Here is a 12258-nt window from a genome sequence, read left to right as displayed (position 1 = left end):
GCTTTGGTTATCGCACTAATTGTTCATATGTTGCACTAACATACTAGATTCCTCCTATGTTTCATGAAGCTAAGCAAGCATTAATGTGTTACGGTAGTGAAGCATGCAGATAGTCAGTCTGTAATTATCTATTCCGCTATTATGATTTCTTTCAAGATGAAATGTTTGTTCTTGTTCATGTATTTTGTTGTATAAATTTCTCCCAAAATTGCAACTTATACGTGATTTTTCTTTTCTTCTTTATTTTTTTTTTTTTTTTTTGCTGCTGTGACTTGGAGTCCACAAAATACAGTAAATTGCTCAAAAAAACAGCAAATTGTGAAATGCAAATGCAAGTCCCCAAAGAGAAAAGCTACCACAAAAAAAGCATTTTTTTACTCAAAGTATCAAACCAAAGGATGATTGTCTCATCTGTCAAGCTGTCCGTACTTAGCGGGAAAGTTTATATCTCATTTAACTTTTGTAATTAACTTGAAAAAAGACAAATTCAAAACCAAGACAAAATTATAAGAAAATACACTGCAGTTAAACAGCAAATTAAAATAACTCCTTCATAATTATGGCATTGAAATTGAGCTGCAAATAATACAAGATCCCACAGAGAGAGATAATACCGCAGGAATCAGCCGTGAAGAGGCTTTTGCCTGCTGAGAAGACAGGTAGGAGATCAGTCTAAAGATTATGAGATAATTTGACAGTAACTTATCACAAATGTAAAAGACACACTAATAAAAACACACACCTGGATTCCCAATAGAATCTTTGGAAGTGGCGTATTTTAGATGGAATAACAATAATCAGGGATACCAGCACATTGAACCAACAATCCTGAAACATTTCCCCTTAATCCTATTTATTTTTTAATAAATATGACTCATCAAAGTTCATTGGCCCTGAAAGCTGCAGAAAACCTTGCGCTTGTGTTTCTAAAACAATTGTTATTTTTGTAAAGTAAGAAGACTGTCAAAATACTTTGACACAGGCATTAGAGTGGTTTAGATAGAATGAAAGGTATCCCTTACCACTGCCCTGATGGGGAAAAAGCGGGTATACATATGTGATTAAGAATTATTTTTGTTGTACATTTTTGTTGTACATTTTTGAATTTGCAGTGAATAACTAAAGAACTTCACATACCATTGATGATCAGAAGAACAGCAGGTAAGGGGGTAAAGACCATGAAGATGAACACAAATATTCATAATTAGACATGAGACTGAACACAGTATGTCTGCCCTCTTCTGGTCACCACTATCATCCAGACCCTAAACTGGAAGGTGGGGGTTGTGGGGTGGAGGGGCTTCCCAGCAAGAAAAAATGAGAGGGTTCAGAGGTTTGATCAGGTGGGAAGTGAAATTAACTAAAAAACTACTGGCAGAAATATTAAGGAAAGATGAGGAATAAACTCACCTAACTCTCATTCATATAGTTTTGAAAAATAATGGATTTTAAAACTGATTTAAAATAAAGTTAAACTGCTGTTTGCAGGGTTCTCATCAAGTAAAATCATTTGCTTGTGCAGTGCTTATTATCCTGTTCCCCTGTCACAACCATGAGGAAATTATAATTTCATGTTGAGTTCACAATATTATTTTAGTATTAAATGAAATGACATTTCAGTGTGTCTAAAAACTCGATGATATTCGAAATGTAATTAAACAGTGCTGCCATATCCCGTTATATTTCTGATTATTAAAGCTGCGGCTTGATTGTGGAGAAAAGAAAAAATAAATTGGAAAGAGTATTTCTCTGTCTGCTGACTGACAGCATTGTTTTTAATCTCATTAGCGACAGGAAATTGACTGCAAATGATGAGCGCACCTTCCTAATATTAGTAATTTACTTCAGAGCTCTAGATGTTTCTTTAGCACCTGGTAATTATTTGTTAGTCATAATTATTATGGCTTTGACAAGCAGACAAATAGTGAGTGGAAAGGAGCCATTGTCTTGTGCAGGGAGGTGCAGGACTAACTTATGAGTCTTTGTTTATTAGAAGGAAATACATATATTTGGTTTATGTATGCACTTGTGTGCAGTTGTGTGTGTATTTGGGTGTGTATTCTCCTGAGGCCTGTGTTTGCCTCCAAGTACAGTTGGGGCAGGTGTGTTGCCAAAAGGCAGAAGTGATGGCTAGTTAGCCAACTCAGAGGTGAGAGGTTTACTCTTATAAAAAGCCAGTTAGCGCTAGGCAGAAGAAGGCCTTTTGTGTTAATACCAGATGACTTTTTTTATTTTTTTATTCTCCACTGTATCATCTTTGAAGAAATTCAAAAATTGGTCCCACCGAGGTGAACACATTTTGTGCTTCTATCAAGGCCTGAAGCTACAATTAAAAGCAAAGCGCTGAAGGTGACAACATTTTACAGCATTTATAATAAAAGTTCCTTCTCCCAGTTTATTCACAGAACCACAACGGGTTAACCAAAATGAGGGTGGCTGGTATCTGAGATGTACGCTAAAGTCAGGGCGCCTACAGAATTCATGTAAAAGGCATCCATTTTTAATTGAAATAAATAAACAAATCACAAAGTTTACTAAGTTGAAGTACAAATTAGAATGAACCACTATCTATCTGTCTATCTATCTGTCCATCTGTTCCTGTTTGGTCGTCATTTCAACGCACCATTTTAAAAATTGGACTGGCATAAAAGTTAGACAAAAAGGTATTTTTTTATATATTTCAAAAACACCAGAACAATAAAAAATGTAATGTCACTGGTCCAAAAAGATATTTTAATAACTGCTTTATGTAAAAGAAACATAACCCGACTATGAAATGTGGGCAAGTAAATAATAAATATGAACAAAAAAGTAAAAATATTGATTTGGTTTGATTTTCTGACACTACTGTTATGTCTTTGATGTGAAATGCATGAGGCTTTGCCAAAGAGGACCAGCAGGTCCATGTTCGGACTACTTCGTGGTTTACTATGTTTTTTTACATTTAGCCAGTATTTGTCTGTTATAAGTGAGGAGTAAATCCATTGTCTTTGTGTACACTGTACACGTCTGGCTTATTGTACGTGTGCCCACTTGCCTTTGTGAGTGTTTGCACTTGCCTGTGTGGTTCTGCGAGTCTGTGTTCCCATGAGCATTCAGGGAAAGCCTTTGCGGCCTTGTGCTCCTCATCAGGCTCTGTTTCTCGGGGCATGACTGCAGGGTGGGCCTAACCCACAGGGACCTTGGGACCAATGGGGGACAATCACTGCTGCCTCATTGCTGCAAGGAAAGAGAAAAAAATGGCATAAATTTTGCTAGCTTCTCTATTTTATCTTTATTTTCACTCTAAATTCTCAATCAGTCCAGTTCAGGATCTGCAGAGAATTTCACAACATATCACCTTTCTCAAGACAGGATGCTTGGATCTGTGTGGTATCATATCTGCATTTAAGGGAATCTTCTGTCAACACTTCATCATTAGAATGGTCACATGATCAGGGTCTGACACAACAATAAAGGCTTTTTTTCCCCCTTTTTTTGAGAAAAAGCTTAAGAGAAAATGGTAAATGGGAAGATGCCCAAAACCAAGAATGAAGGAAGTATTCTGGATACCCTACAACTCATAGAACAACTATTTAAACAATAAAAAGACAGAAAGCATCTACCGGTAAAACAACTTCAAGTTGACTAAATTTTCAAAATGCAGTGCTGCATTAAAAATGTGTAAATCCCAACATGGTTTAATAAACTTTACTGTTTAAAGTGGCCGTATTTTACTTTGAAAGTTAAACTATTTGTTGTTTTGAGTTTGCAGCTCTGAGTTAGGAAAGTATTTCTAAGAAAACCCAAGTGGACAGGTGACGGATGTAACCTTACAATCATCCATTCTCACTGCTGTCCTCACAAAGGGCTGCAAATCTCAACCGCTGAGTTAATCTAGATCGGATTTCCTGCACACACACAAAAAAAGGCAGATTTCACCTTTAACCTCAAGGTTCTCTTGACAGGTAAAAAAAAACTATCTACATACATTTTGAAGTCTTATGGAGAGATAAAACACAAAATAAAGGCTTTGACTACACTCATTGTGAAGAAGATGAGTAATTTCCTTTAACATCAGTATTAATATCAAAAAGGAACTAATTAGATATTTCCAAGTTTTTTTTTTATATATATATATATATATCTTGTTTTAATGTTATTCTTTATTTATCCTTTTGGCTTTGGTTTCTCTTTATTTATTTTAAATTGTAAAGCACTACCCTCAGAGAGTTGTAAAGACTTATGCAATCTGGATTTATTGAACAGTTTTGATCACTTTTTTTACTTGCATTCAAATCTTAGAGTGAAATCACACAAAGGTTTGATTTATGCCTGGTCGGTTTCCTCAGATAAATTGTTTCGTTTGGCAAGTTTAAAAGCTGGAGCACTTAAAAAGGGAGAAAAATGCTCTTAATTCTCTTGTTAACAGACTCCACAACAGATCCCCTATACATGTGAAAGTAGAAGGACTTCCTGGGGACCAAAAGTAAAACTAATCAAAATATAATGAGGCAACCTTTTTAGTATTTCCAGACCAGTATCCACAGCGCTACTGTAAAAAACAAAACACTGTCAACCAAAGCAAATCTTGTAAAGTGTTCTTACCAAGCATCAATATTTGGGCCTCAAACTTGAATAGTAGTCCATAAACGAGGTAGTATCAAATGTTGCATTACCTTAAATGACCACTTGAGGCAGGTCTCAGAAGGGAGACATTTTGCACGCAATGTCTCTTTAAAAAGTCAGATTTTAAACCCAAAAAAACATGTCCAGTGCCAACATTTTTTTTTCATATTTATTACTCTGTATTGTATTCATAATTGTCCCACCCAGTTGCTGTTTTAGGCAAGTTGTTTTGCTGATTGAACTCTGATTAAGTAGCCTGTCCCACTTTAAACTAAAATTTCACTAAGCAGAACAGAATGGGTGCAATCAGAGATTACTTGTCCAATGTTATATATACTTATACTTGATATCTGGTATTTAACTAGAATAAACATTTTTTTTCTGCACATCTCATTCTCTTTTTTGGACGGATTCGTCTCTACGATTCAACGCAAACAAATCAGCTGTAGTATTCTGGTTCTGCTGTTTCACTATTGTCAAGTTAAGCAGCTTTTAAGTTAGCTTTATGTGGAGAAGCAGGACAGAGGTCTTTCTTTGAGTTCTCTCCAGCAGTAAGTGTATTCAATAGTTGCTTTTAAACCTGACTCAAATAACCAGGTTAATATCATTATCTCTGCAGTTTCCCACTGAGTGACGCAGCAGGGTTTTCTCCATGATGCGAGGCAGGGACAGGAATGAGAAGGATGAGGGTGTGTAAAGTGGTTCTTCACTATATCGTGGTTCAGCTTTTGCAGTCTCGATCTTTTGGGGGTTTTTTGTGCAATTTAAATTCTTCTTTTTATAGCACTTTGTGTTCTGTGCCTTGACTGGAAGTCAATTGTTAATCAATCTTCCCCGTGCCATATCATGCTATTCAGAATGCCTTCAGTTTGCCAAATTTACATAAATCTTTGAATGCGAGTAGACCTTTTTTATAGTACTGGACTGAATTTTGATGCTGGTACACAATCGGGTTCTTGAATGGGCTTTTAGCATATGTTGTTCACACTCAACTGTCTCTTCTCAATACTATGAACTCACAGTTCGAAGACAGTATGAGAGTTAAGAAGTGTGAAAATGTTAATGTCTTTTTAAGATAAGAATACAATGTGTGTAATGAGGAGTGTAACAGCCTTAAAACGTTTTTTGGAATTGTAAAAAATAAAGTTGAATACTTTGCAGATTTCACCAATCGCAGGTTATTTTTAGAAGGTAACTCCCGCCATAAATGAGGGACCAATGGAGATGTGTTTAAGTGAATAAGTAGGTAGGGAAGGGGGGATTGGTGTGGCAGAGTGCATCAGTGAGAAGGAAAAACTCAAAAGACAAAAGGGTGTGTGTCATCCCAAAACGGCGACCGCTCTTCTGCCTTTGGATCATCGAAAAGAGACAGCGGGGATGGAGACAGACAGACTGACAGAAGAAGAAAGAAACAGAGAGGAGAGGGATGATCAAAAGGACTGCAGCCATAATGATGAGGCTTCGTACTGGACGGCCGCTGTCTCCATCTAGTTTGCTCTCATCAATGTCAATTCTTCCCTGACAGACATGACACAGCCAGTGAGAGATGGATGACTTACACTCATACAGTCTTAGCTGCCAACACACACACGTATCTTTTGATTTACACTAACGGCCCATTCAAATTTGGACAAATCTTACAAAACAAAGAGCCTGTTTGTTATATTTTCTGTAGGCAGTTCAAATCGGGACATCCTCAGCTCTGAAAGCATTGAATTATGTGATTATTTATCAGCCCAAAGTGATCAGCTGATTGCACGTATTTTCTGTCGGTAAACTTGCTGTTTGGGGACAGTTTTGAACTGTTCATTAACGCAAAATATGTCACCAGCTCTACAGCCTCTGAATTTGAAAACCCCCATGGAAAAAGCAACCTCTTTTCATTCGTAGAATGGTAGTAACTAGATCCGTTCCTGCTGGGATGACACATCACACTTGCCTCCTTTGAGTGATCCTCAGATCTATGTCAGCAGTGCTAGAGCGTGGAAATTCCCTTCACAGACCTCCTACCTGTCACTGACACCCACAGCCACATCCTTATGGGCTGCAACATTCTTTGTGTCATTAATAATGTTAAAGTCCCACTGTGGTCGTCTTTTGATCCATTGTAAAAGCATTCCCAGTGGTCTTTTAATCACGATAATGTTGTTTTTAGCCAAAATTAAAAATCTGTCATTTTCTAAGACATAGTTTCATCAGAGCAGCAATAGTTCATTCACCCATTCATTTTCCTATCATCTTTCTGTTACACACTCTCCTGCTAGCTTACAGCCCTTTATAACCTGAGCAGTGCAACAAAATTGGTGAGCAATATTGGAGCTACTCAGCCGGATAGTACTGCCAGCTCAGACGACCAGATGCCAGCTCAGACCTACGTCACTGCCACAAGCTTCTTCCAACTGCATTTTTCCACATGCTCCTGATTCACAATGATTTGAATACAGAAAAACTCAGAAACACAATTTAAGCTTTATATTCTTTATACATATCCGGTATTATCAGAAAATGCCACAAGAACATGTTAAAATCATTGAAGTCGCTCTTTCAACGGAGAGGTTATGAATGTAACAGTCATCATCTAAACGGTAAATACGATGCATTTATAATAATTGTTTAATATTAGGCTATACAAGCTTCAAGTTGTAGTACGTTACTGACCAACAGTTTTGCTGATTTCTAAACAATCAACCAAACCTGCTTGGGTTTAGTGGCTGTTAATAGAGGGAAAAAATAATTTCAGTGTTTTCCCAAGATGAAATGCCCATTACCTTTAGAAGTTCAGGCATGCAAGGTTTAAGTTATGTGGGAAAGAGAGGATGAAACTGAAGCCAAACGTATGGTCATACAAAAGACAGCTTGAATGAGTTACTTGGCACTTAGCTCTGTAAAGTCATTGGGTTCCAATCCAATTGAAAGTTTAAGAGTCTAGTACCTCAAACGACACAAAGAGGTCTTTAAAAGCTGGGTGTGAAAAGAAAAATGTATAAATATTTAGTGTCTATTGAAATGAAAATACCATCAGCCCCTGGAGACCCAGGCTTAGAAATCATAGCCAACGGGATTCCATCTGCTTGCTCTATCTGTTCGTCTATCTGTCTGTCTGTCTGTCTGTCTGTCTGTCTGACTGTTTGCCTATTTGCCTATTTATCTATCCGTCTATATATCCATCTGCATGTGTATTGCTCTGCAGACCTGAATGGTGCCTAGTTTTGACAGAAGCAGTCCACAAATCAGGAGTAAATCAGGTCCTGGGGGCATGCCTGCTTCACTGAGGGGGAAGTGAAACATATTCACTGAGACCAGCCTCAAAAAAATAAGCCTCAATCTGGCCTCAGAGAACCCTGTACACCACTGACCCACAACCAACATACAACCCACTCACAAATGCAGGTTTTCTACTTCCTTTTAAAAGTCCCAATATATATATATATATACACATATATATACACATATATATATGTGTATATATATGTGTATATATACACATATATATACACATATTTATATATATATATAAAAAAAAAAAAAAACGCCCCTCTCACCCTCCGCGGGTGGTTTCTCCTCCAAGCTCGGGTCCTCTACCAGAGGCCTGGGAGCTTGAGGGTCCTGCGCAGTATCTTAGCTGTTCCTAGCACAGCGCTTTTCTGGACTGAGAGGTCTGAGGTCTTTCCAGGTATCTGTTGTAGCCACTCCTCCAGCTTGGGGGTTACTGCCCCGAGTGCTCCTATTACCACAGGCACCACTGTCACCTTCACTTTCCAGGCTTTCTCCAGTTCTTCTCTGAGTCCCTGGTATTTCTCCAGTTTCTCATGTTACTTCTTCCTGATGTTTCCATCGCTTGGCACTGCCACATCCACCACAACAGCTTTCCTCTGTTCTTTTTCCACCACTACAATGTCTGGTTGGTTTGCCATTACCATCCTATCAGTCTGGATCTGGAAGTCCCACAGGATCTTTGCCCTCTCATTCTCTACCACCTTCGGAGGTGTTTCCCATTTTGACCTTGGGGTTTCCAGTTCATATTCTGCACACATGTTCCTGTATATTATTCCAGCCACTTGATTGTGGCGCTCCATGTATGCTTTCCCTGCCAGCATCTTACATCCTGCAGTTATGTGCTGGATTGTTTAAGGGGCCTCTTTGCACAGCCTACACCTTGGGTCTTGTCTGGTGTGGTAGATCTGAGCCTCTATCGCTCTGGTGCTCAGGGCTTGTTCCTGAGCTGCCAGAATGAGCGCTTCAGTACTGTCCTGTAGGCCAGCCCTTTCTAGCCATTGGTAGGACTTCTTGATATCTGCCACTTCAGTTATGGTCCGGTGGTACATCCCATGCAGGGGTTTGTCCTCCCATGAGGATCTGTCCTCCAGCACTGTGTCCTCTGCTCTCCATTGCCTGAGACATTCCCTAAGCACACTGTCATTTGGGGCCTTGAGCTTGATGTACTCATGCATCTTGGATGTTTCATCCTGGATAGTGGCTTCTACACTCACTAGTCCTCGGCCTCCTTCCTTGCGGCTAGCATACAGTCGCAGTGTGCTGGATTTGGGATGGAACCCTCCATGCATGGTGAGGAGCTTTCGTGTTTTAACATCCGTGGTCTGTATCTCTTCCTTTGGCCATCTTATTATTCCTGCAGGGTATCTGATAACTGGCAGTGCGTAGCTGTTTATTGCCCGGGTAATATATATATATATTACCCGGGCAATATATATAATATATATATATATATATAATATATATATATATATATATAATATATATATATATATATAATATATATATATATATATATATATATATATATATATATATATATATATATATATATATATATATATCCTCACATTGTGACATCACAAAGTGGGAAACAGCCTCTTACAGGGAGAGTCTGTGCTGCCAGCACCAACCCTGGGCTGAGCACCCACATCCATGTTTGAAAAAGTTCAGATGTTGTTTGTTTTCATGGGCAAAACGTGGACACCATGCCATGGCTGGCTCTAGGTAACATTATGAAACGGGTGGTACCCAACATGTCAGTGGATCCCTTCAAAACAAGGCAACAGTCTTTGCTTGCACTTTACCAGTTTTGTCAGTTTTATATTAAAATAACTTATTTTAAGTAGTCATGTACACTCAAGAAATACATACTGAAAAAGAAAAACAGAAAGCCGGGGTTTTTTGCAAGCAAAATCAATTTTATCTTTGGGAAAAATAAGTGATTTTCAAAATTATTACTTAATGTGTTTTTAAGAAAAAATACAGTAGACATTTATAATGTGCACAGACTTACTCGGAGAAGGTTAAAGTTGGAAATAAAAAACAATATTGCAAAACAATATTTCTCTAAGTTCTACTTTTTTTCTGTATCGCGCAGAAAATGTCATGGCTGACATCGTAGACGTGACTGACCCAGACGCTGAAACCCGGAAGTAACTCACGATCCGAGATGTGGGTTAGAAGAGGTTTATTTTTACAAAGGTTTGTGGTCGAATCCTCTTCGGATGGAGACTTATAGTTCTTGGGACGGGCGTAAGGCGAGGCGTGGACGCCGAGGACGGCGGAACCAGCTTGGGGCAGGACGTGGACGCCGAGGACGGCGGAACCAGCTTGAGGCAGGACGTGGACGCCGAGGACGGCGGGACCAGCTTGAGGCAGGACGTGGACGCCAAGGACGGCGGGACCAGCTTGAGGCAGGACGTGGATGCCGAGGACGGCGGGACCAGCGAGGGGCGCGGTGGAGAGCTCAGGATGATGAAACCAGCGAGACCAGTGGTGAGGGAACCTGAAGGATAATGCAGAGCGTGGTGAGTCAAATAACTTAGCTTGGAAGGTAGATACTAAAAGGCCAGACATAAGCACCGGAGTGAGTATAACGAACTGGCGCTGAATTCTGATGAGAAGATCCCTTAAGAAGGCTGGCAGGGTGATGAGGAGATGAAGGTCAGCTGGTTCCAATCAGCACAGCAGGTGCAGGAGCTGAGGGAGGGGGAGGTGAGCTGACAGGCACCGTGACAGTACCCCCCCCTCAACGACCGCCTCCAGGCGGTCCAGGACGGCGATCAGGGTGAGCCCTGAAGAAATCGTCCAGGAGGGAACGGTCCAGAATCATGGAGCGGGAGATCCAAGAACGCTCCTCCGGACCGTAACCCTCCCAGTCCACCAGGTACTGGTGACCACGACCCCGGCGGCGAACGTCCAGAACCCGACTGACCGTAAAGGCAGGGGCGCCGTCGATGAGCCGGGCGGGTGGCGGGGAAGCGGACGGCGGGCAAAGGGGACTTTCCTGGAGGGGCTTGATGTTGGAGATGTGGAAAGAGGGGTGTACCCTCAGAGCCGCCGGGAGTCGCAGCCTGACGCAGGTCGGACTGATGACCCGGTCAATGGTGTAAGGTCCGATGTAGCGAGGTGCAAGCTTGCGGGAGGTCGCCTGCAGAGGTATGTTTTTGGACGATAGCCACACCTTTTGCCCGGGTTGGTAAGTGGGACCCTCTCTCCTGCGCCGATTGGCCATGCGACAGTTACTGTCCCGAGAGCGCTGGAGAGCAGCCCGAGCCTGGCGCCAAATGCGTTGGACACGTCGCAGGTGGTGTTGTACAGAGGGCACGGCTAAATCCAATTCATGAGAGGGAAACAGAGGGGGAGAATAACCAAGAGAAGCTTCAAAAGGGGACATACCGGTGGCGGCAGAAGGGTGGTTGTTGTGAGCGTATTCTATCCAGACGAGAAACTTGGACCAACTGGAGGGATTCTGGGCCGAGAGACAACGGAGAGCGGCCTCCAACTCCTGGTTAGCCCGCTCCGCTTGTCCGTTAGACTGGGGGTGGTATCCCGAAGTCAGGCTAACGGTGGCTCCCAGAGCAGAGCAGAAGGACCGCCAAACCTGGGAGACAAACTGGGGACCCCGGTCGGAGACAATGTCCTTGGGTATCCCATGGTGACGGAAGACTTGGTGGACTAGGACCTCAGCCATCTCAGCGGCCGTGGGGAGCTTCGGCAGGGGAATGAATTGGGCGGCTTTGGAAAATCTGTCCACAATGGTTAATATAACCGTGTTACCTTGCGACGGAGGCAACCCGGTGACGAAGTCCAGGGCCAGGTGGGACCAAGGGCGTTCGGCGACGGGCAGGGGGTGAAGGAGACCAGCAGGAGGTGAGTTAGAGGACTTGGATCGGGCACATACCGCACAGGCGGCGACGAACCTCCTGACGTCTTGCACCATAGTAGGCCAAAAAAACCTGCGTCTCAGAAGATTGAGAGTCCGGTGGACCCCTCCGTGGCAAGACACCCGGGAAGTGTGCCCCCACACCAGGACGTCGGAGCGGAGAGAGGAGGGGACGTAGAGAGTGTTATCGGGAGGAGGAGGATGGTCAGGCTCCTCATCCTGGGCCTGCTGGACCCGAGTCTCAATGTCCCAAGTGAGATTGCCGATAACGTATGTGGGCGGAATGATGGGGGCTGCTTCCTGATGGTCGTGGGCACTAAACATACGTGAGAGTGCGTCAGGTTTAATATTGCGACTACCGGGTCGATAAGTAATGGTGAAGGAGAAGCGGTCGAAAAAGAGGCACCAACGGGCCTGACGGGAGTTAAGGCGTTTAGCAGCGCGGAGATATGCGAGGTTTTTATGATCGGTCCATACGATAAAAGGGT

General features: G+C 41.9%; 1 long non-coding RNA gene across 1 annotated transcript in view; it reads right to left on the bottom strand.

The window, feature by feature from the left end:
- Positions 1-230: 230 nt before the first annotated feature.
- The window catches only part of LOC110017254 (uncharacterized), a 128476-nt gene continuing 116448 nt past the window's right edge, over positions 231-12258 (bottom strand). Inside the window, exon 4 of the long non-coding RNA XR_013652042.1 lies at positions 231-3219. This is a non-coding gene — a long non-coding RNA (uncharacterized LOC110017254). The remainder of the gene's footprint in view (positions 3220-12258) is intronic.

The sequence above is a fragment of the Oryzias latipes genome, chromosome 20, assembly GCF_053564925.1.
Source record: "Oryzias latipes strain Hd-rR chromosome 20, Olatipes_Hd-rR_3.1".
Taxonomy (NCBI): Eukaryota; Metazoa; Chordata; class Actinopteri; order Beloniformes; family Adrianichthyidae; genus Oryzias; species Oryzias latipes.
This window is presented reverse-complemented; position numbering and strand designations above follow the sequence as displayed.